Source organism: Physella acuta, unplaced genomic scaffold (genome assembly GCF_028476545.2).
Source record: "Physella acuta isolate Inbredline_101_S28 unplaced genomic scaffold, ASM2847654v3 ptg000137l, whole genome shotgun sequence".
Lineage (NCBI taxonomy): Eukaryota > Metazoa > Mollusca > Gastropoda > Physidae > Physella > Physella acuta.
Window position 1 is genome coordinate 309,994 of NW_026731656.1, and position 26,173 is coordinate 336,166.

The 26,173-nt window shown below is 37.7% G+C and overlaps 1 long non-coding RNA gene across 1 annotated transcript; it reads left to right on the top strand.

The window, feature by feature from the left end:
- Nucleotides 1–26,031, top strand: LOC131935209 (uncharacterized). Its single transcript, XR_009385910.1, has 3 exons — nucleotides 1–98; nucleotides 22,456–22,661; nucleotides 25,413–26,031. It is a non-coding gene; the product is annotated as an uncharacterized LOC131935209 (long non-coding RNA).
- Nucleotides 26,032–26,173: the final 142 nt, after the last annotated feature.

The following is a 26,173-nucleotide window of genomic DNA, read 5'->3' on the forward strand; positions in this document are numbered from 1 at the left end:
CAAATTTCCGTGACGTCGGAGACAATATGGAGGATTAGAACAGATCGTACAATTACAATGTAACTTGTTCAAATATACATCAACATTTCACCCCTAAGGTAAATTAGACCACTCAACACGCCGTTTATTTTTAGGTGATCCTCTACTATCTGTCACATTCGATATAATTTCTTAATTTCTTCCCTTTGACTTGACTGAAGTGTATAACATGATAGGCGGGGTAAGATCTTTATAGTTTACTTGTATGGCTATAATCAACAGCGGTACCCTATTTAAAATACAATAATCTGTTTCCTCTGCAACTAGATTTAGATCTTGGATAAATCTATCACAAAAATGTGCACACCATCTTGTAGTGGCTGTGATCGAAACTGCTATTCGTGTCTCTGCCGCTAGAGTTTGTTAATCCCGAGAAATGTGTACATCATTATATCATGGCTGAGTTTAGAGCTAATTTCTTGCCCCTCTGACTAGAGCTTATGTATCCCAAGAAATGGGTACATCATTATATCATGGCTGAGTTTAGAGCTAATTTCTTGCCCCTCTAACTAGAGCTTATGTATCCCAAGAAATGGGTACATCATTATATCATGGCTGAGTTTAGAGCTAATTTCTTGCCCCTCTAACTAGAGCTTATGTATCCCAAGAAATGGGTACATCATTATATCATGGCTGAGTTTAGAGCTAATTTCTTGCCCCTCTAACTAGAGCTTATGTATCCCAAGAAATGGGTACATCATTATATCATGGCTGAGTTTAGAGCTAATTTCTTGCCCCTCTAACTAGAGCTTATGTATCCCAAGAAATGGGTACATCATTATATCATGGCTGAGTTTAGAGCTAATTTCTTGCCCCTCTAACTAGAGCTTATGTATCCCAAGAAATGGGTACATCATTATATCATGGCTGAGTTTAGAGCTAATTTCTTGCCCCTCTTACTGGAGCTTATGTATCCCAAGAAATGGGTACATCATTATATCCTGGCTGAGTTTAGAGCTAATTTCTTGCCCCTCTAACTAGAGCTTATGTATCCCAAGAAATGGGTACATCATTATATCATGGCTGAGTTTAGAGCTAATTTCTTGCCCCTCTAACTAGAGCTTATGTATCCCAAGAAATGGGTACATCATTATATCATGGCTGAGTTTAGAGCTAATTTCTTGCCCCTCTAACTAGAGCTTATGTATCCCAAGAAATGGGTACATCATTATATCATGGCTGAGTTTAGAGCTAATTTCTTGCCCCTCTTACTGGAGCTTATGTATCCCAAGAAATGGGTACATCATTATATCATGGCTGAGTTTAGAGCTAATTTCTTGCCCCTCTTACTGGAGCTTATGTATCCCAAGAAATGGGTACATCATTATATCATGGATGAGTTTAGAGCTAATTTCTTGCCCCTCTTACTGGAGCTTATGTATCCCAAGAAATGGGTACATCATTATATCATGGATGAGTTTAGAGCTAATTTCTTGCCCCTCTAACTAGAGCTTATGTATCCCAAGAAATGGGTACATCATTATATCATGGCTGAGTTTAGAGCTAATTTCTTGCCCCTCTAACTAGAGCTTATGTATCCCAAGAAATGGGTACATCATTATATCATGGCTGAGTTTAGAGCTAATTTCTTGCCCCTCTGACTAGAGCTTATGTATCCCAAGAAATGGGTACATCATTATATCATGGCTGAGTTTAGAGCTAATTTCTTGCCCCTCTAACTAGAGCTTATGTATCCCAAGAAATGGGTACATCATTATATCATGGCTGAGTTTAGAGCTAATTTCTTGCCCCTCTTACTGGAGCTTATGTATCCCAAGAAATGGGTACATCATTATATCATGGCTGAGTTTAGAGCTAATTTCTTGCCCCTCTTACTGGAGCTTATGTATCCCAAGAAATGGGTACATCATTAAATCATGGATGAGTTTAGAGCTAATTTCTCGCCCCTCTGACTGGAGCTTATGTATCCCAAGAAATGGGTACATCATTAAATCATGGATGAGTTTAGAGCTAATTTCTCGCCCCTCTTACTGGAGCTTATGTATCCCAAGAAATGGGTACATCATTATATCATGGCTGAGTTTAGAGCTAATTTCTCGCCCCTCTGACTGGAGCTAAAGTATCCCAAGAAAAGTCTACATCATCTATACATCTCTAAGCTTAGAGCTATGCCCTGGCTTTAAAACAAAACCTATCTACCCGTACAAGACCGAAGCCATGACAACAAGTGCTGCCACATCAAACAAGACAAACGACAGACGTGTCTTACTTTTATTCAACCTTCGCACTGCTTTTGGAATATACAGCTTCACTTATATGTGTCAATGAAAACCAGAGGCGTATCCAGGTTTTCGGTGTAGGGGGAGCGGAAATAGCAAAAAAAAGGCGCCGAATGTGTAATATCTTTTATATAAGTGTGTATATATATATATATATATATATATATATATATATATATATATATATATATATATATATATATATATATATATTAGCTGTATGATATTTCTTCGATGTGATGTAAAATAAATTTAAATTAGCACTCTGAAGAAATAAAAAAAAACACAATGTAGGCCGATGAAACAAACAAAAAATGGTTTCATACTAAACACACACACACACATATATATATATATATATATATATATATATATATATATATATATATATATATATATATATATATATATATATATATTTATATATATACACATATATAATCACACTAGAACCAAAAACAATAAACGGCATAATCTGTTTCGTAATCCTTGTAAAAAAAGATGCATAATAATTCCTGGGACATCTATTAAGACTAGCGAAAAGGGGCAATAATCAATATCTTAATATAAATATGTATATGTCTACATATTTTATTATAAATATCTAAACAAATCAATAACTACTAAAGAATCTAATAAAGTAGTTTAACACTTATTCGTTTTATTTTTAAATATTTTATCTACAATCAGAATTAAATATATTGTCATCAAAAATGCTAAACTTTTACAGCATAATGAAAGTTTTTTAAATCAGAGTTGGTATAAAATCCAGCTTTTAAATTTAGAAGTAAAAGACTCGGAATAATAGCCTACATCTAACTAAAGTATCGTTCTTACATTTCCGATCATGCACATTTTAATTAGCTACTGACTTTTAGTGTTCTTTAAAGATAATTTTTTGACATAATGAGAAGGTATGGGCTAGATCACTGTACTTTATTGCTCACACACATTTTACTGGTAATTGCAAGAACAATATTCACAGAGATTTACGTTTCAAATGTGCCGACCAAAGATAATTTTTTAACAAATTACAATGTTTAAAACTTTGAGTTTAAAAAGTTTCCAAAAAGGCGCCACTTTGCTAAAAATGGCCAGAGGGGGAGCGGCCGCTCCCCCTGCTCCCCCCCTGCGTACGCTACTGATGAAAACCTTCTAATAGAAGACACGAATCAGCGTTTTTCTCTGAACTGACAATTTTCAAGGTCTCTATGGACTTGGCCTGAGTTAATCAACTTCCTGATTGCCCAGACTGGTAATTACAGAAAAAAACTATTTTTAAAAAATGTATGGCGAAATTTATTAAACTGGTGTCTGAACGATGTTCTCTAAATAAAACCTTCAAATTGCTCTAAGCGATTTATGCTGTGATATGACGCAGATTAACTCATTATTAATTAGTTGAACGCTGATGAGTTCATCACAAGCTTGTGATAACCCACTTGGCGATTAACTACAATAGCACGCTCATCCTAAATTTAACCCGTGATCTGTCTAACTCTAACGCTTAAAGTTTTATAAGTCCCCGATCTGTCTAACTCTAACGCTTAAAGTTTTATAAGTCCCCGATCTGTCTAACTCTAACGCTTAAAGTTTTATAAGTCCCCGATCTGTCTAACTCTAACGCTTAAAGTTTTATAAGTCCCCGATCTGTCTAACTCTAACGCTTAAAGTTGTATAAGTCCCCGAACTGTCTAACTCTAACGCTTAAAGTTTTATAAGTCCCCGATCAGTCTAACTCTAACGCTTAAAGTTTTATAAGTCCCCGATCTGTCTAACTCTAACGCTTAAAGTTTTATAAGTCCCCGAACTGTCTAACGCTTAAAGTTTTATAAGTCCCCGATCTGTCTAACTCTAACGCTTAAAGTTTTATAAGTCCCCGATCTGTCTAACTCTAACGCTTAAAGTTTTATAAGTCCCCGATCTGTCTAACTCTAACGCTTAAAGTTGTATAAGTCCCCGAACTGTCTAACTCTAACGCTTAAAGTTTTATAAGTCCCCGATCAGTCTAACTCTAACGCTTAAAGTTTTATAAGTCCCCGATCTGTCTAACTCTAACGCTTAAAGTTTTATAAGTCCCCGAACTGTCTAACGCTTAAAGTTTTATAAGTCCCCGATCTGTCTAACTCTAACGCTTAAAGTTTTATAAGTCCCCGATCTGTCTAACTCTAACGCTTAAAGTTTTATAAGTCCCCGATCTGTCTAACGCTTAAAGTTGTATAAGTCCCCGAACTGTCTAACTCTAACGCTTAAAGTTTTATAAGTCCCCGAACTGTCTAACTCTAACGCTTAAAGTTTTATAAGTCCCCGAACTAACTCTAACGCTTAAAGTTTTATAAGTCCCCGAACTGTCTAACTCTAACGCTTAAAGTTTTATAAGTCCCCGATCTGTCTAACTCTAACGCTTAAAGTTTTATAAGTCCCCGAACTGTCTAACTCTAACGCTTAAAGTTGTATAAGTCCCCGAACTAACTCTAACGCTTAAAGTTTTATAAGTCCCCGACCTGTCTAACTCTAACGCTTAAAGTTTTATAAGTCCCCGAACTGTCTAACGCTTAAAGTTTTATAAGTCCCCGACCTGTCTAACTCTAACGCTTAAAGTTTTATAAGTCCCCGATCTGTCTAACTCTAACGCTTAAAGTTTTATAAGTCCCCGATCTGTCTAACTCTAACGCTTAAAGTTTTATAAGTCCCCGAACTAACTCTAACGCTTAAAGTTTTATAAGTCCCCGATCTGTCTAACTCTAACGCTTAAAGTTTTATAAGTCCCCGAACTGTCTAACTCTAACGCTTAAAGTTGTATAAGTCCCCGATCTTTCTAACTCTAACGCTTAAAGTTTTATAAGTCCCCGATCTGTCTAACTCTAACGTTTAAAGTTTTATAAGTCCCCGACCTGTCTAACTCTAACGCTTAAAGTTTTATAAGTCCCCGATCTGTCTAACTCTAACGCTTAAAGTTTTATAAGTCCCCGAACTGTCTAACTCTAACGCTTAAAGTTTTATAAGTCCCCGAACTGTCTAACTCTAACGTTTAAAGTTTTATAAGTCCGCGAACTGTCTAACGTTTAAAGTTTTATACGTCCCCGATCTGTCTAACTCTAACGCTTAAAGTTTTATAAGTCCCCGATCTGTCTAACTCTAACGCTTAAAGTCTTATAAGTCCCCGATCTGTCTAACTCAAACGCTTAAAGTTTTATAAGTCCCCGATCTGTCTAACTCTAACGCTTAAAGTTGTATAAGTCCCCGATCTGTCTAACTCTAACGCTTAAAGTTTTATAAGTCCCCGATCTGTCTAACTCTAACGTTTAAAGTTTTATAAGTCCCCGACCTGTCTAACTCTAACGCTTAAAGCTTTATAAGTCCCCGATCTGTCTAACTCTAACGCTTAAAGTTTTATAAGTCCCCGATCTGTCTAACTCTAACGCTTAAAGTTTTATAAGTCCCCGATCTGTCTAACTCTAATGCTTAAAGTTGTATAAGTCCCCGATCTGTCTAACTCTAACGCTTAAAGCTTTATAAGTCCCCGACCTGTCTAACTCTAACGCTTAAAGTTTTATAAGTCCCCGATCTGTCTAACTCTAACGCTTAAAGTTTTATAAGTCCCCGATCTGTCTAACTCTAACGCTTAAAGTTTTATAAGTCCCCGATCTGTCTAACTCTAACGCTTAAAGTTGTATAAGTCCCCGAACTGTCTAACGCTTAAAGTTTTATAAGTCCCCGATCTGTCTAACTCTAACGCTTAAAGTTTTATAAGTCCACGAACTGTCTAACTCTAACGCTTAAAGTTTTATAAGTCCCCGAACTAACTCTAACGCTTAAAGTTTTATAAGTCCCCGATCTGTCTAACTCTAACGCTTAAAGTTTTATAAGTCCCCGATCTGCCTAACTCTAACGCGTAAAGTTTTATAAGTCCCCGAACTGCCTAACTCTAACGCTTAAAGTTTTATAAGTCCCCGATCTGTCTAACTCTAACGCTTAAAGTTTTATAAGTCCCCGAACTAACTCTAACGCTTAAAGTTTTATAAGTCCCCGAACTAACTCTAACGCTTAAAGTTTTATAAGTCCCCGACCTGTCTAACTCTAACGCTTAAAGTTGTATAAGTCCCCGAACTGTCTAACTCTAACGCTTAAAGTTGAATAAGTCCCCGAACTGCCTAACTCTAACGCTTAAAGTTTTATAAGTCCCCGAACTGTCTAACTCTAACGCTTAAAGTTTTATAAGTCCACGAACTGTCTAACGCTTAAAGTTGTATAAGTCCCCGATCTGTCTAACTCTAACGCTTAAAGTTTTATAAGTCCCCGATCTGTCTAACTCTAACGCATAAAGTTTTATAAGTCCCCGATCTGTCTAACTCTAACGCTTAAAGTTTTATAAGTCCACGAACTGTCTAACGCTTAAAGTTTTATAAGTCCCCGAACTGTCTAACTCTAACGCTTAAAGTTTTATAAGTCCCCGATCTGTCTAACTCTAACGCTTAAAGTTTTATAAGTCCCCGAACTGCCTAACTCTAACGCTTAAAGTTTTATAAGCCACGAACTGTCTAACTCTAACGCTTAAAGTTTTATAAGTCCCCGAACTAACTCTAACGCTTAAAGTTTTATAAGTCCCCGAAATGTCTAACTCTAACGCTTAAAGTTTTATAAGTCCCCGAACTAACTCTAACGCTTAAAGTTTTATAAGTCCCCGAACTAACTCTAACGCTTAAAGTTTTATAAGTCCCCGAACTGTCTAACTCTAACGCTTAAAGTTTTATAAGTCCCCGATCTGTCTAACTCTAACGCTTAAAGTTGTATAAGTCCCCGAACTGTCTAACTCTAACGCTTAAAGTTTTATAAGTCCACGAACTGTCTAACTCTAACGCTTAAAGTTGTATAAGTCCCCGAACTGTCTAACTCTAACGCTTAAAGTTTTATAAGTCCCCGATCTGTCTAACTCTAACGCTTAAAGTTTTATAAGTCCACGAACTGTCTAACGCTTAAAGTTGTATAAGTCCCCGATCTGTCTAACTCTAACGCTTAAAATTTTATAAGTCCCCGATCTGTCTAACTCTAACGCTTAAAGTTGTATAAGTCCCCGAACTGTCTAACTCTAACGCTTAAAGTTTTATAAGTCCACGAACTGTCTAACTCTAACGCTTAAAGTTGTATAAGTCCCCGAACTGTCTAACTCTAACGCTTAAAGTTTTATAAGTCCCCGATCTGTCTAACTCTAACGCTTAAAGTTTTATAAGTCCACGAACTGTCTAACGCTTAAAGTTGTATAAGTCCCCGATCTGTCTAACTCTAACGCTTAAAGTTTTATAAGTCCCCGATCTGTCTAACTCTAACGCTTAAAGTTGTATAAGTCCCCGATCTGTCTAACTCTAACGCTTAAAGTTTTATAAGTCCCCGAACTAACTCTAACGCTTAAAGTTTTATAAGTCCCCGATCTGTCTAACTCTAACGCTTAAAGTTTTATAAGTCCCCGAACTAACTCTAACGCTTAAAGTTTTATAAGTCCCCGACCTGTCTAACTCTAACGCTTAAAGTTTTATAAGTCCCCGATCTGCCTAACTCTAACGCTTAAAGTTGTATAAGTCCCCGATCTGTCTAACTCTAACGCTTAAAGTTTTATAAGTCCCCGAACTGTCTAACTCTAACGCTTAAAGTTTTATAAGTCCCCGAACTGTCTAACTCTAACGCTTAAAGTTTTATAAGTCCCCGAACTGTCTAACTCTAACGCTTAAAGTTTTATAAGTCCCCGATCTGTCTTACTCTAACGCTTAAAGTTGTATAAGTCCCCGAACTGTCTAACTCTAACGCTTAAAGTTTTATAAGTCCCCGAACTAACTCTAACGCTTAAAGTTTTATAAGTCCCCGAACTGTCTAACTCTAACGCTTAAAGTTTTATAAGTCCCCGATCTGTCTAACTCTAACGCTTAAAGTTGTATAAGTCCCCGAACTGTCTAACTCTAACGCTTAAAGTTTTATAAGTCCCCGAACTAACTCTAACGCTTAAAGTTTTATAAGTCCCCGAACTGTCTAACTCTAACGCTTAAAGTTTTATAAGTCCCCGAACTAACTCTAACGCTTAAAGTTTTATAAGTCCCCGAACTGTCTAACGCTTAAAGTTGTATAAGTCCCCGAACTGTCTAACTCTAACGCTTAAAGTTGTATAAGTCCCCGATCTGTCTAACTCTAACGCTTAAAGTTGTATAAGTCCCCGATCTGTCTAACTCTAACGCTTAAAGTTGTATAAGTCCCCGATCTGTCTAACTCTAACGCTTAAAGTTTTATAAGTCCCCGAACTAACTCTAACGCTTAAAGTTTTATAAGTCCCCGATCTGTCTAACTCTAACGCTTAAAGTTTTATAAGTCCCCGAACTAACTCTAACGCTTAAAGTTTTATAAGTCCCCGACCTGTCTAACTCTAACGCTTAAAGTTTTATAAGTCCCCGATCTGCCTAACTCTAACGCTTAAAGTTGTATAAGTCACCGATCTGTCTAACTCTAACGCTTAAAGTTTTATAAGTCCCCGAACTGTCTAACTCTAACGCTTAAAGTTTTATAAGTCCCCGAACTGTCTAACTCTAACGCTTAAAGTTTTATAAGTCCCCGAACTGTCTAACTCTAACGCTTAAAGTTTTATAAGTCCCCGATCTGTCTAACTCTAACGCTTAAAGTTGTATAAGTCCCCGAACTGTCTAACTCTAACGCTTAAAGTTTTATAAGTCCCCGAACTAACTCTAACGCTTAAAGTTTTATAAGTCCCCGAACTGTCTAACTCTAACGCTTAAAGTTTTATAAGTCCCCGATCTGTCTAACTCTAACGCTTAAAGTTGTATAAGTCCCCGAACTGTCTAACTCTAACGCTTAAAGTTTTATAAGTCCCCGAACTAACTCTAACGCTTAAAGTTTTATAAGTCCCCGAACTGTCTAACGCTTAAAGTTGTATAAGTCCCCGAACTGTCTAACTCTAACGCTTAAAGTTGTATAAGTCCCCGATCTGTCTAACTCTAACGCTTAAAGTTGTATAAGTTCCCGATCTGTCTAACTCTAACGCTTAAAGTTGTATAAGTCCCCGAACTGTCTAACTCTAACGCTTAAAGTTTTATAAGTCCCCGATCTGTCTAACTCTAACGCTTAAAGTTGTATAAGTCCCCGAACTGTCTAACTCTAACGCTTAAAGTTGTATAAGTCCCCGAACTGTCTAACTCTAGCGCTTAAAGTTTTATAAGTCCCCGATCTGTCTAACTCTAACGCTTAAAGTTTTATAAGTCCCCGATCTGTCTAACTATAACGCTTAAAGTTTTATAAGTCCCCGAACTAACTCTAACGCTTAAAGTTTTATAAGTCCCCGATCTGTCTAACTCTAACGCTTAAAGTTTTATAAGTCCCCGAACTAACTCTAACGCTTAAAGTTTTATAAGTCCCCGACCTGTCTAACTCTAACGCTTAAAGTTTTATAAGTCCCCGATCTGTCTAACTCTAACGCTTAAAGTTGTATAATTCCCCGATCTGTCTAACTCTAACGCTTAAAGTTTTATAAGTCCCCGAACTAACTCTAACGCTTAAAGTTTTATAAGTCCCCGAACTGTCTAACTCTAACGCTTAAAGTTTTATAAGTCCCCGATCTGTCTAACTCTAACGCTTAAAGTTTTATAAGTCCCCGATCTGTCTAACTCTAACGCTTAAAGTTTTATAAGTCCCCGATCTGTCTAACTCTAACGCTTAAAGTTTTATAAGTCCCCGATCTGTCTAACTCTAACGCTTAAAGTTGTATAAGTCCCCGATCTGTCTAACTCTAACGCTTAAAGTTTTAAAAGTCCCCGATCTGTCTAACTCTAACGCTTAAAGTTGTATAAGTCCCCGAACTGTCTAACTCTAACGCTTAAAGTTTTATAAGTCCCCGAACTGTCTAACTCTAACGCTTAAAGTTTTATAAGTCCCCGATCTGTCTAACTCTAACGCTTAAAGTTTTATAAGTCCCCGATCTGTCTAACTCTAACGCTTAAAGTTTTATAAGTCCACGAACTGTCTAACGCTTAAAGTTGTATAAGTCCCCGATCTGTCTAACTCTAACGCTTAAAGTTTTATAAGTCCCCGATCTGTCTAACTCTAACGCTTAAAGTTTTATAAGTCCCCGATCTGTCTAACTCTAACGCTTAAAGTTGTATAAGTCCCCGATCTGTCTAACTCTAACGCTTAAAGTTTTATAAGTCCCCGAACTAACTCTAACGCTTAAAGTTTTATAAGTCCCCGATCTGTCTAACTCTAACGCTTAAAGTTTTATAAGTCCCCGAACTAACTCTAACGCTTAAAGTTTTATAAGTCCCCGACCTGTCTAACTCTAACGCTTAAAGTTGTATAAGTCCCCGATCTGTCTAACTCTAACGCTTAAAGTTTTATAAGTCCCCGAACTAACTCTAACGCTTAAAGTTTTATAAGTCCCCGAACTGTCTAACTCTAACGCTTAAAGTTTTATAAGTCCCCGATCTGTCTAACTCTAACGCTTAAAGTTTTATAAGTCCCCGATCTGTCTAACGCTTAAAGTTTTATAAGTCCCCGATCTGTCTAACTCTAACGCTTAAAGTTTTATAAGTCCCCGAACTGCCTAACTCTAACGCTTAAAGTTTTATAAGTCCCCGAACTGCCTAACTCTAACGCTTAAAGTTTTATAAGTCCCCGAACTGCCTAACTCTAACGCTTAAAGTTTTATAAGTCCCCGATCTGTCTAACTCTAACGCTTAAAGTTGTATAAGTCCCCGATCTGTCTAACTCTAACGCTTAAAGTTTTATAAGTCCCCGAACTGTCTAACTCTAACGCTTAAAGTTTTATAAGTCCCCGAACTGTCTAACTCTAACGCTTAAAGTTTTATAAGTCCCCGATCTGTCTAACTCTAACGCTTAAAGTTGTATAAGTCCCCGAACTGTCTAACTCTAACGCTTAAAGTTTTATAAGTCCCCGAACTAACTCTAACGCTTAAAGTTTTATAAGTCCCCGAACTGTCTAACTCTAACGCTTAAAGTTGTATAAGTCCCCGATCTGTCTAACTCTAACGCTTAAAGTTGTATAAGTCCCCGATCTGTCTAACTCTAACGCTTAAAGTTGTATAAGTCCCCGAACTGTCTAACTCTAACGCTTAAAGTTTTATAAGTCCACGAACTGTCTAACTCTAACGCTTAAAGTTGTATAAGTCCCCGAACTGTCTAACTCTAACGCTTAAAGTTTTATAAGTCCCCGATCTGTCTAACTCTAACGCTTAAAGTTTTATAAGTCCCCGATCTGTCTAACTCTAACGCTTAAAGTTGTATAAGTCCCCGATCTGTCTAACTCTAACCCTTAAAGTTTTATAAGTCCCCGAACTAACTCTAACGCTTAAAGTTTTATAAGTCCCCGATCTGTCTAACTCTAACGCTTAAAGTTTTATAAGTCCCCGATCTGTCTAACTCTAACGCTTAAAGTTGTATAAGTCCCCGAACTGTCTAACGCTTAAAGTTTTATAAGTCCCCGACCTGTCTAACTCTAACGCTTAAAGTTTTATAAGTCCCCGAACTAACTCTAACGCTTAAAGTTTTATAAGTCCCCGAACTAACTCTAACGCTTAAAGTTTTATAAGTCCCCGATCTGTCTAACTCTAACGCTTAAAGTTTTATAAGTCCCCGAACTGTCTAACGCTTAAAGTTTTATAAGTCCCCGATCTGTCTAACTCTAACGCTTAAACTTTTATAAGTCGCCGAACTGTCTAACTCTAACGCTTAAAGTTTTATAAGTCCACGAACTGTCTAACTCTAACGCTTAAAGTTGTATAAGTCCCCGATCTGTCTAACTCTAACGCTTAAAGTTGTATAAGTCCCCGAACTGTCTAACGCTTAAAGTTTTATAAGTCCCCGATCTGTCTAACTCTAACGCTTAAAGTTTTATAAGTCCACGAACTGTCTAACTCTAACGCTTAAAGTTTTATAAGTCCCCGAACTAACTCTAACGCTTAAAGTTTTATAAGTCCCCGATCTGTCTAACTCTAACGCTTAAAGTTTTTTAAGTCCCCGAACTGCCTAACTCTAACGCGTAAAGTTTTATAAGTCCCCGATCTGTCTAACTCTAACGCTTAAAGTTTTATAAGTCCCCGAACTAACTCTAACGCTTAAAGTTTTATAAGTCCCCGAACTAACTCTAACGCTTAAAGTTTTATAAGTCCCCGACCTGTCTAACTCTAACGCTTAAAGTTGTATAAGTCCCCGAACTGTCTAACTCTAACGCTTAAAGTTGAATAAGTCCCCGAACTGCCTAACTCTAACGCTTAAAGTTTTATAAGTCCCCGAACTGTCTAACTCTAACGCTTAAAGTTTTATAAGTCCACGAACTGTCTAACGCTTAAAGTTGTATAAGTCCCCGATCTGTCTAACTCTAACGCTTAAAGTTTGATAAGTCCCCGATCTGTCTAACTCTAACGCTTAAAGTTTTATAAGTCCCCGATCTGTCTAACTCTAACGCTTAAAGTTTTATAAGTCCACGAACTGTCTAACGCTTAAAGTTTTATAAGTCCCCGAACTGTCTAACTCTAACGCTTAAAGTTTTATAAGTCCCCGATCTGTCTAACTCTAACGCTTAAAGTTTTATAAGTCCCCGAACTGCCTAACTCTAACGCTTAAAGTTTTATAAGTCCACGAACTGTCTAACTCTAACGCTTAAAGTTTTATAAGTCCCCGAACTAACTCTAACGCTTAAAGTTTTATAAGTCCCCGAACTAACTCTAACGCTTAAAGTTTTATAAGTCCCCGAACTGTCTAACTCTAACGCTTAAAGTTTTATAAGTCCCCGATCTGTCTAACTCTAACGCTTAAAGTTGTATAAGTCCCCGAACTGTCTAACTCTAACGCTTAAAGTTTTATAAGTCCCCGATCTGTCTAACTCTAACGCTTAAAGTTTTATAAGTCCCCGATCTGTCTAACTCTAACGCTTAAAGTTTTATAAGTCCACGAACTGTCTAACGCTTAAAGTTGTATAAGTCCCCGATCTGTCTAACTCTAACGCTTAAAGTTTTATAAGTCCCCGATCTGTCTAACTCTAACGCTTAAAGTTTTATAAGTCCCCGATCTGTCTAACTCTAACGCTTAAAGTTGTATAAGTCCCCGATCTGTCTAACTCTAACGCTTAAAGTTTTATAAGTCCCCGAACTAACTCTAACGCTTAAAGTTTTATAAGTCCCCGATCTGTCTAACTCTAACGCTTAAAGTTTTATAAGTCCCCGAACTAACTCTAACGCTTAAAGTTTTATAAGTCCCCGACCTGTCTAACTCTTACGCTTAAAGTTTTATAAGTCCCCGATCTGCCTAACTCTAACGCTTAAAGTTGTATAAGTCCCCGATCTGTCTAACTCTAACGCTTAAAGTTTTATAAGTCCCCGAACTAACTCTAACGCTTAAAGTTTTATAAGTCCCCGAACTGTCTAACTCTAACGCTTAAAGTTTTATAAGTCCCCGAACTGTCTAACTCTAACGCTTAAAGTTTTATAAGTCCCCGATCTGTCTAACTCTAACGCTTAAAGTTTTATAAGTCCCCGATCAGTCTAACTCTAACGCTTAAAGTTTTATAAGTCCCAGAACTGTCTAACTCTAACGCTTAAAGTTTTATAAGTCCCCGAACTGTCTAACTCTAACGCTTAAAGTTTTAAAAGTCCCCGATCTGTCTAACGCTAACGCTTAAAGTTGTATAAGTCCCCGAACTGTCTAACTCTAACGCTTAAAGTTTTATAAGTCCTCGATCTGTCTAACTCTAACGCTTAAAGTTGTATAAGTCCCCGAACTGTCTAACTCTAACGCTTAAAGTTTTATAAGTCCCCAAACTAACTCTAACGCTTAAAGTTTTATAAGTCCCCGAACTGTCTAACTCTAACGCTTAAAGTTGTATAAGTCCCCGATCTGTCTAACTCTAACGCTTAAAGTTGTATAAGTCCCCGATCTGTCTAACTCTAACGCTTAAAGTTGTATAAGTCCCCGATCTGTCTAACTCTAACGCTTAAAGTTGTATAAGTCCCCGATCTGTCTAACTCTAACGCTTAAAGTTTTATAAGTCCCCGAACTAACTCTAACGCTTAAAGTTTTATAAGTCCCCGATCTGTCTAACTCTAAGGCTTAAATTTTTATAAGTCCCCGATCTGTCTAACTCTAACGTTTAAAGTTTTATAAGTCCCCGATCTGTCTAACTCTAACGCTTAAAGTTGTATAAGTCCCCGAACTGTCTAACTCTAACGCTTAAAGTTTTATAAGTCCCCGAACTAACTCTAACGCTTAAAGTTTTATAAGTCCCCGAACTGTCTAACTCTAACGCTTAAAGTTGTATAAGTCCCCGATCTGTCTAACTCTAACGCTTAAAGTTGTATAAGTCCCCGATCTGTCTAACTCTAACGCTTAAAGTTGTATAAGTCCCCGAACTGTCTAACTCTAACGCTTAAAGTTTTATAAGTCCACGAACTGTCTAACTCTAACGCTTAAAGTTGTATAAGTCCCCGAACTGTCTAACTCTAACGCTTAAAGTTGTATAAGTCCCCGATCTGTCTAACTCTAACGCTTAAAGTTGTATAAGTCCCCGATCTGTCTAACTCTAACGCTTAAAGTTGTATAAGTCCCCGAACTGTCTAACTCTAACGCTTAAAGTTTTATAAGTCCCCGATCTGTCTAACTCTAATGCTTAAAGTTGTATAAGTCCCCGAACTGTCTAACTCTAACGCTTAAAGTTGTATAAGTCCCCGAACTGTCTAACTCTAGCGCTTAAAGTTTTATAAGTCCCCGATCTGTCTAACTCTAACGCTTAAAGTTTTATAAGTCCCCGATCTGTCTAACTATAACGCTTAAAGTTTTATAAGTCCCCGAACTAACTCTAACGCTTAAAGTTTTATAAGTCCCCGATCTGTCTAACTCTAACGCTTAAAGTTTTATAAGTCCCCGAACTAACTCTAACGCTTAAAGTTTTATAAGTCCCCGACCTGTCTAACTCTAACGCTTAAAGTTTTATAAGTCCCCGATCTGTCTAACTCTAACGCTTAAAGTTGTATAAGTCCCCGAACTAACTCTAACGCTTAAAGTTTTATAAGTCCCCGAACTGTCTAACTCTAACGCTTAAAGTTTTATAAGTCCCCGATCTGTCTAACTCTAACGCTTAAAGTTTTATAAGTCCCCGATCTGTCTAACGCTTAAAGTTGTATAAGTCCCCGATCTGTCTAACTCTAACGCTTAAAGTTTTATAAGTCCCCGAACTGTCTAACTCTAACGCTTAAAGTTTTATAAGTCCCCGATCTGTCTAACTCTAACGCTTAAAGTTTTATAAGTCCCCGATCTGTCTAACTCTAACGCTTAAAGTTTTATAAGTCCCCGATCTGTCTAACTCTAACGCTTAAAGTTTTATAAGTCCCCGATCTGTCTAACTCTAACGTTTAAAGTTTTATAAGTCCCCGATCTGTCTAACTTTAACGCTTAAAGTTGTATAAGTCCCCGATCTGTCTAACTCTAACCCTTAAAGTTTTAAAAGTCCCCGATCTGTCTAACTCTAAAGCTTAAAGTTGTATAAGTCCCCGAACTGTCTAACTCTAACGCTTAAAGTTTTATAAGTCCCCGAACTGTCTAACTCTAACGCTTAAAGTTTTATAAGTCCCCGATCTGTCTAACTCTAACGCTTAAAGTTTTATAAGTCCCCGATCTGTCTAACTCTAACGCTTAAAGTTTTATAAGTCCACGAACTGTCTAACGCTTAAAGTTGTATAAGTCCCCGATCTGTCTAACTCTAACGCTTAAAGTTTTATAAGTCCCCGATCTGTCTAACTCTAACGCTTAAAGTTTTATAAGTCCCCGATCTGTCTAACTCTAACGCTTAAAGTTGTATAAGTCCCCGATCTGTCTAACTCTAACGCTTAAAGTTTTATAAGTCCCCGAACTAACTCTAACGCTTAAAGTTTTATAAGTCCCCGATCTGTCTAACTCTAACGCTTAAAGTTTTATAAGTCCCCGAACTAACTCTAACGCTTAAAGTTTTATAAGTCCCCGACCTGTCTAACTCTAACGCTTAAAGTTTTATAAGTCCCCGATCTGTCTAACTCTAACGCTTAAAGTTGTATAAGTCCCCGATCTGTCTAACTCTAACGCTTAAAGTTTTATAAGTCCCCGAACTAACTCTAACGCTTAAAGTTTTATAAGTCCCCGAACTGTCTAACTCTAACGCTTAAAGTTTTATAAGTCCCCGATCTGTCTAACTCTAACGCTTAAAGTTTTATAAGTCCCCGATCTGTCTAACGCTTAAAGTTTTATAAGTCCCCGATCTGTCTAACTCTAACGCTTAAAGTTTTATAAGTCCCCGAACTGCCTAACTCTAACGCTTAAAGTTTTATAAGTCCCCGAACTGCCTAACTCTAACGCTTAAAGTTTTATAAGTCCCCGAACTGCCTAACTCTAACGCTTAAAGTTTTATAAGTCCCCGATCTGTCTAACTCTAACGCTTAAAGTTGTATAAGTCCCCGATCTGTCTAACTCTAACGCTTAAAGTTTTATAAGTCCCCGAACTGTCTAACTCTAACGCTTAAAGTTTTATAAGTCCCCGAACTGTCTAACTCTAACGCTTAAAGTTTTATAAGTCCCCGATCTGTCTAACTCTAACGCTTAAAGTTGTATAAGTCCCCGAACTGTCTAACTCTAACGCTTAAAGTTTTATAAGTCCCCGAACTAACTCTAACGCTTAAAGTTTTATAAGTCCCCGAACTGTCTAACTCTAACGCTTAAAGTTGTATAAGTCCCCGATCTGTCTAACTCTAACGCTTAAAGTTGTATAAGTCCCCGATCTGTCTAACTCTAACGCTTAAAGTTGTATAAGTCCCCGAACTGTCTAACTCTAACGCTTAAAGTTTTATAAGTCCACGAACTGTCTAACTCTAACGCTTAAAGTTGTATAAGTCCCCGAACTGTCTAACTCTAACGCTTAAAGTTTTATAAGTCCCCGATCTGTCTAACTCTAACGCTTAAAGTTTTATAAGTCCCCGATCTGTCTAACTCTAACGCTTAAAGTTGTATAAGTCCCCGATCTGTCTAACTCTAACGCTTAAAGTTTTATAAGTCCCCGAACTAACTCTAACGCTTAAAGTTTTATAAGTCCCCGATCTGTCTAACTCTAACGCTTAAAGTTTTATAAGTCCCCGAACTAACTCTAACGCTTAAAGTTTTATAAGTCCCCGACCTGTCTAACTCTAACGCTTAAAGTTGTATAAGTCCCCGATCTGTCTAACTCTAACGCTTAAAGTTGTATAAGTCCCCGATCTGTCTAACTGTAACGCTTAAAGTTTTATAAGTCCCCGAACTAACTCTAACGCTTAAAGTTTTATAAGTCCCCGAACTGTCTAACTCTAACGCTTAAAGTTTTATAAGTCCCCGATCTGTCTAACTCTAACGCTTAAAGTTTTATAAGTCCCCGAACTGTCTAACTCTAACGCTTAAAGTTTTATAAGTCCCCGATCTGTCTAACTCTAACGCTTAAAGTTGTATAAGTCCCCGAACTGTCTAACTCTAACGCTTAAAGTTTTATAAGTCCCCGATCTGTCTAACTCTAACGCTTAAAGTTTTATAAGTCCCCGATCTGTCTAACTCTAACGCTTAAAGTTGTATAAGTCCCCGATCTGTCTAACTCTAACGTTTAAAGTTTTCTAAGTCCCCGATCTGTCTAACTCTAACGCTTAAAGTTGTATAAGTCCCCGATCTGTCTAACTCTAACGTTTAAAGTTTTATAAGTCCCCGATCTTTCTAACTCTAACGCTTAAAGTTGTATAAGTCCCCGATCTGTCTAACTCTAACGCTTAAAGTTTTATAAGTCCCCGATCTGTCTAACTCTAACGCTTAAAGTTGTATAAGTCCCCGAACTGTCTAACTCTAACGCTTAAAGTTTTATAAGTCCCCGAACTGTCTAACTCTAACGCTTAAAGTTTTATAAGTCCCCGATCTGTCTAACTCTAACGTTTAAAGTTGTATAAGTCCCCGAACTGTCTAACTCTAACGCTTAAAGTTGTATAAGTCCCCGATCTGTCTAACTCTAACGCTTAAAGTTTTATAAGTCCCCGATCTGTCTAACTCTAACGTTTAAAGTTTTATAAGTCCCCGATCTGTCTAACTCTAACGCTTAAAGTTTTATAAGTCCCCGATCTGTCTAACTCTAACGTTTAAAGTTTTATAAGTCCCCGATCTGTCTAACTCTAACGCTTAAAGTTTTATAAGTCCCCGATCTGTCTAACGCTTAAAGTTTTATAAGTCCCCGATCTGTCTAACTCTAACGCTTAAAGTTATATAAGTCCCCGATCTGTCTAACTCTAACTCTTAAAGTTTTATAAGTCCCCGATCTGTCTAACTCTAACGCTTAAAGTTTTATAAGTCCCCGATCTGTCTAACTCTAACGTTTAAAGTTTTATAAGTCCCCGATCTTTCTAACTCTAACGCTTAAAGTTGTATAAGTCCCCGATCTGTCTAACTCTAACGCTTAAAGTTTTATAAGTCCCCGATCTGTCTAACTCTAACGCTTAAAGTTGTATAAGTCCCCGAACTGTCTAACTCTAACGCTTAAAGTTTTATAAGTCCCCGAACTGTCTAACTCTAACGCTTAAAGTTTTATAAGTCCCCGATCTGTCTAACTCTAACGTTTAAAGTTGTATAAGTCCCCGAACTGTCTAACTCTAACGCTTAAAGTTTTATAAGTCCCCGAACTAACTCTAACGCTTAAAGTTTTATAAGTCCCCGATCTGTCTAACTCTAACGCTTAAAGTTTTATAAGTCCCCGAACTGTCTAACTCTAACGCTTAAAGTTTTATAAGTCCCCGATCTGTCTAACTCTAACGTTTAAAGTTGTATAAGTCCCCGAACTGTCTAACTCTAACGCTTAAAGTTGTATAAGTCCCCGATCTGTCTAACTCTAACGCTTAAAGTTGTATAAGTCCCCGACCTGTATATCAATGCCGGGTGATCATATCAAATTGTCATAAAACCGGAGCTACCCCTTCACAAATCTAAACTTAGCCCAACTCTTTATCTTTATCATTCATGTGGCCACCTTGTGGAGCAGAGGGACGCAACCACAGCTATCCGCCGTACTCGGTTTTGGGCGACTCCTCCAAGTTGGGTCCACGACATCCCAGCTGTTTCTGCTTCACTGACAACTGATCTTTTTCCGGTTTGTTTTGACTTTCCTCTTTTCTTAAGCGATTCCAATATAGTGTCAAACTGGTTATGTTGTTTGTTGTTTAGCACAAGTTGTGTTCAATCCATCCCCATTTTCGCTTTTGTATTTCTTAACACGTTTTTTTATTAACACGTTTTTCTTAACTCAGCTTCGCGTTTGTTTGTTTGGTTGTTTGGATGCTTGTTGTTAAAATTGACATCGAAAATTAGCCCACTTCTCATTGCTCTTGAGATCTGAAATTTGGCATACAGGCTACTTTCGCCTAACAATTTCAGATGCAGTCATAAAAACTAGCAATTAGAGACCGTAATTAGCTTAATTTAATTACGCCCCAAGGACCATAAAATTGAGGACATGATTTCTAAAGATACCGACAAGACTGGAGGCCTATTGACACAGTTACTTCGGCCCCAATCGATGTGAGCGCGCTGGCCGTGATCGTATAGTGGTTAGTACTTCGCGTTGTGGCCGCGACAACCCAGGTTCGAATCCTGGTCGCTCAATATTTTTAGTCCGTGTATTTATAAACACTTAGTCAATTCATACTTAATCAAGTCATTAGATAAAGTAGAAAATAAACTATATAAAAAACTTTTTTAAAAACCACGTTTTTCATGTGTAGCAACGGACTAAAAAGGAGAAAATAAAATACTTAAAAAAACTTTTTAAAAAACCACGTTTTTCTTGTGGATTAAAAAGTAGAAAATAAATTTTTCTTTTGTGCTTCCTCGAGCTGTGCAGGTTCTTGTGATGACTGACAAAAAACGTGGGTCGGGCAGATGGGTCGGGAAATTTGATGGTGAACGTACCCACGTTTTTTGTCAGTCATCACAAGAACCTGCACAGCTCGAGGAAGCACAAAAGAAAAATTTATTTTCTACTTTTTAGTCCACAAGAAAAACGTGGTTTTTTAAAAAGTTTTTTTAAGTATTTTATTTTACAATAGGGTTTTGAAAGGGTTTTGTTCCCACTTCGGGGTGTGTATTTTGCTCAGGCTATCTGGTGTTCAATATATTTGACGTGCTCGACACTTTGTACTTAAGTATTGTTATTTGCTACACAATGATCAATGGCGTTTAGACTAATAAAAATCAATGCTGATGTAATTTTCAAGAGGTGGTCAAATACGCAGTTATAAAATTATCCAAACCATTAGATTGCTGAAGATAATAGTGATGCAAAAAATCACATGTATTTACGCTAACACCCCAACACCCCCCAACAAAAATATTACCGTTAATTTCCTTGACCCAAATCCACCCCATTGTGACGTCACCATTAGTACACCCTCCTTCGTGTTAACACCACCAGGCACAAGATCTTTGTTCCTACCTTCAAGGAGACGCCTCTAAGGTCTTTGTTCCTACCTTCAAGGAGACGCCTCTAAGGTCTTTGTTCCTACCTTCAAGGAGACGCCTCTAAGGTCTTTGTTGCTACCTTCAAGGAGACGCCTCTAAGATCTTTGTTGCTCCCTTCAAGGAGACGCCTCTAAGATCTTTGTTGCTACCTTCAAGGAGACGCCTCTAAGATCTTTGTTGCTCCCTTCAATGAGACGCCTCTAAGATCTTTGTTGCTACCTTAAAGGAGACGCCTCTAAGATCTTTGTTGCTACCTTCAAGGAAACGCCTCTAAGATCTTTGTTGCTCCCTTCAAGGAGACGCCTCTAAGATCTTTGTTGCTACCTTCAAGGAGACGCCTCTAGTCTTTATAACGACATGTCAAATCTCTAGGACATCCTTCTATTAGCATATTGTCCCATCTGTATAGCATTACTGATTTGATTAGAGATGTATGTATCACTCACATTATTGATTAACCTAAATTTTACTTTTGAATTTTTTTTCTCTTATGTGGAGTAGGCCTATAGAGAAAATATTGTAATCGCGCACACAAATTTAGCTATTTTCGATTTCTTAAAAAAGTAATTAATGTTTCCTTTAGAAATTGCTAATGTTCCGCTTCATTATGCTCACGCTGTTTACGTAAATTTTGTGCTAAAAAAATTTTCTTCTTCGTGATTCTATTCTGGTAAGAACAATTAAGAATTTAAAACGTTTAATTAAAAAAAAAACATTTCTATAGTTCTGGAAGTGTCATGCCCCTTATGTTATAATATAATTAACCGGGAGTGATCTCCCCTAAACTTTCTCGAATATTTTTATATAAAATAACAGGGGATGGGAACTAGGGCTATAGACATGATTTTTAATCCATTTTAAATACTTAAAGTTTTAAAAATAGAATAAAATCTCGTAGACAAAAGAATTGCACACCAAGTGAACGCTAAATAAAAAAGTGCATAATAGTGAGCAATATTATTAGTACTTTAAAAATTTACATTAGTTTTTTGAGAAATCGGAAGTAGCGTAAATTACTACTTCCGTTCAACGGAAATGACTCAAAATTTAACAGAAGGTAGAGAATTAGATCTTTTACTTATATATAAAATTTCGTTTATATATCTGAAATAGTACTCAAGTTATAGGCTTTTGAAAATTTCAAAGTAGGAAAAATACCACTTCCGGTTATCGGAAATCGCTCAAAAGTTGATACGGATCTACGATTTTGATAAAATACTTATATATGAAATTTCATCAACCTAGCTGTAACGGTACTCAAGTTATCGTGTTTACACACGGACAGACAGACAGACAGAATTGCAAAGCCCAGTTTTTCAGACTGGATTACGCATAAAACCTCTTAATTTTGATAAATCTGGATTGATAATGTTTGCCCGATTAAAATAAGTCCTCTATACTTCGGATGTGATGAAGGACTGAGATGTAATACGGTGAAAATTGTTAAAATTTCAAGTTATTTTTGTGCACCATTACAATACTTTCTTTATACTTCGTATATACGAGAAAGTAAAAATGGAATGTATCCACTTTAAAAACACGGTGATGGTTTGTATACTTAACTCAATTATGTGGATTGCAAATACGTTACGCTTGCTAAAAGTCATCCATGAAGATATCAACTTTTCCGTTTTAGGCTGTCGCATTGCTCTGTGACCTGTTTGGTGACCTGTTTGGTGACCTTGAGAAATGTCTGACCTGCGAGGTCAGTATCTGGGTCGGGCCAATCAGCTGGCCTGCTGTGCTGTGACCTTTCACCGTGTCAGGAAGGGGCCCAGTAGGATAGAGCCAACGATGGGCCGGTATCCCAGGGAGAAAGTTTACCAGAATATCAATGGATTGGTGAGTTGGTTGGTTGGTGGGTTGGTAGGTTGGTGAGTTGGTGGGTTGGTGGGTTGGTGGGTTGGTTGGTTGGTGGGTTGGTTGGTTGGTGGGTTGGTTGGGTTGGTGGTTTGGTGGGTTGGAGGGTTGGTTGATAGGTTGGTGGGTTGGTGGGTTGGTGGGTTGGTGGGTTGGTGGGTTGGTTGGTTGGTGGGTTGGTTGGTTGGTGGGTTGGTGGGTTGGTTGGTTGGTGGGTTGGTTGGTTGGTGGGTTGGTGGGTTGGTTGGTTGGTGGGTTGGTTGGTTGGTGGGTTGGTGGGTTGGTTGGTTGGTGGGTTGGTAAGTGGGTTGGTGGGTTGGTGGGGGGGTGGGTTGGTTGGTTGGTGGGTTGGTGGGTTGGTTGGTTGGTGGGTTGGTAAGTGGGTTGGTGGGTTGGTGGGGGGGTGGGTTGGTTGGTTGGTGGGTTGGTTGGTTGGTGGGTTGGTAGGTTGGTGAGTTGGTGGGTTGGTGGGTTGGTGGGTTGGTGGGGGGGTGGGTTGGTAAGTGGGTTGGTGGGGGGGTGTGTTGGTGGGCTGGTGGGTTGGTGGGCTGGTCTATGGGTTGATAGGTTGATGGGTTGGTGTTTGGTTGGTGGGTTGGTGGGTGGGTTGGTGAGATGTTGAAAGGGGGGGGGGTGACGAGTTGTTGGGTTGGCGTTTGGTTGGTGGGCCAGTGGATTGGTGGGTTGGTGTGATGGTTGGTAGGTTGATGGGTTACTAGGAAGGTGGGCTGGTGGATTGGTGGGTTGGTGTTGGTGGGTGGGTTGATGGGTTGCTAGGTTGGTGGGTTGATGTGACGCCTATTGTTCTCAGGCTAGCTTAATAACGCAGTAGGTTGCTCTGATGGTATTACTCGCATATATCTCAATTTGTATGGTCAGACCTATATGACCTCAACACTCTGCTAAGCGGCCATTACTATCCACGAGTTGAATGGTAATTACCCGACGGACGAATTCATGAGCCAGAGAACCGAATTCTAGACATCTGAATTGGCTATCAGTTCCTTTACAACTCGACCACGCTATACCGCTATAGTGGTACATTACAAACGCATTCAAAACCGTGTTATTTTCTTATAGCCATATTTTTCTTCAAAATCTGGTATTGCTGTCCGCGACTATTATCAGATACCGTAGTTTTTTTTTATTTGTTTTCTAGAATGTTCTAGAAATACTATAACACGTAAACCAGTCATGGACTAAAATGTTGACGATTTTACGACACTCTACCCGTATACACTGTGCCAAAGTCATAATTTGCACACAACACATGAACCATCTAAAACCCCTTTTTTCTGTGACATACAGTTATCTTCCCCATATAGCCTACATATTATATAAGACATAAATAAAAAAATCCATTTTTTTTGTAAACAAGCCATATAAACCCGAAGGTCGTACCCAGCTAAATATAGCAACAAGGAAGGCAGCCATAGATTTAATACCCCTGGTTAGATACTGTCTTGTCTCATCGCTCGAGTTTATTTAGGATCCATAAATGTTGCAAATACAAAAATGTTACGAATCTCTGCAACAGGTTAATTTAATAGACCGAGATAATTTATGGCAAAGGCGAGGCAGAACCTTGTTACTGAGGGGTGCATTAAATATGTGTGCATACATACACATATTATATATATATATATATATATATGTATGTATGTATATATATATATATATATATATATATATATATATATATATATATATATATATATATATATATATATATATATATATATATATATATATATCCTTATGTATATATATATATCACTGATACGGAAAAACATAATTTTGCAATCTTGTCCGTATGTCTGTGTGTGTGTGTGTGTGTCCGTGTGTAAACACGATAACTTGAGTACCGTTACAGCTAGGTTGATGAAATTTCATATATAAGTATTTTATCAAAATCGTAGATCCGTATCAACTTTTGAGCGATTTCCGATAACCGGAAGTGGTACTTTTTCTACTTTGAATTTTTCAAAAGCCTATACCTTGAGTACTATTTCATATAGATAAATGAAATTTGATATGTAAGTAAAAGATCTAATTCTCTACCTTCTGTCAAATTTTGAGTAATTTCCGTTGACCGGAAGTACTTATTTACGCTATTTCCGATTTCTCAAAAAACGCATGTAAATTTATAAAGTACTAATAAGATTGCGCACTATCATGCACATCTTTATTTAGCGTTCACTTGGTGTGGATTTCTTTTTTCTACGAGATTATATTCTATTTTTAAAAATTTGAGTAATTAAAATGGATTAAAAATTATGTCTAGAAGTCTATATCCGGAGTTGCCATCCCCCATAGTGTTATATTAGAATATTCGAGAAAGTTTAGGGGAGATCACTCCCGGTTTATTTACATATAAAATTATATATTTTTATAACACTCCGTATATATTCTGAAATGATTTGAGCTGAAATGCAAGGGTTCTACAACCAGAAATTGAAAGTGACAATAGCGTGATGGAACTGGTAATTGTAATGTTACGTTAGACATCTGTTATTTTGGGGTGAAGTGGGGGGTATACCCCCCTCCCCATCTACACCTTCCTTAGACCACCCCACCCATGTGGCTGGTTGGATCAGGTCTGCCCCACCCAAAACAGACCAAAACTCTATCAGAGAACTCTGTAAGTGGGCCATCTGTACAGAAACATGCACGTTATTTAAACCCCATGCCTAAGATAAGGGAAGACTCCACATTTTTTTTCTCTTGGAATAGGATGATTTTCGACCAGATGGCCGCAGGAAGAAACGTGTGGAGGTCCCGTGCATCTGTCACTTGTTCCTGAACGGCCAGAGTTTGCTCCCTTTGTGACGTCATTACATCCCAGCAGTTACTTCCCTTTTTTGCGTTGTATAGTCCCTAACTAATTTTGCTCATCTAGGAAAGGTTCTAAAATATCTAAATAATTTTACACACCTTTGTTACATTGTTGTTCTTAAATAATGTTGCATGCCTTAGTAACGTTGTTGTCCTTAAATAGTTTTCTACACATTGGTTGCGTTGACAAGTCCCCAAATATCTTGCACACCTTTGTAACGTTGTTATATTCATAAATAATTTTGCACAGCTTAGTAACGTAGACAAGTCCCTAAATATTTTATACGCCTTGGTAATGTTAATTTTTACCATTTAGCGCCCATTCTTTTCTTCTGGTCTGAAAAATATCCAATGGTTTTTTCTTTAAAAAGTCTAGATCTTCATAAAATATATATTTTAATACCGTGACACCTAAATGAAGCGTTTAGTTAGAAAAACATTTTCCTTATTCTATAACAAAATTGCCTTATATCAGTTTATTATCAACAGTTTTTTATTTTCCATCACGTTTCAAAACCACAAGAAAAAATAAAATTGTTTTTCCTTCAAAATAAATGTTGTGTTGTGTGTTTATTTATGTGTGAAAAGTATTTATATGCAATTGGTATCTGATCCTTAGCAATCATTCTCTAATAAAGCCTCACCATGCATACATCATG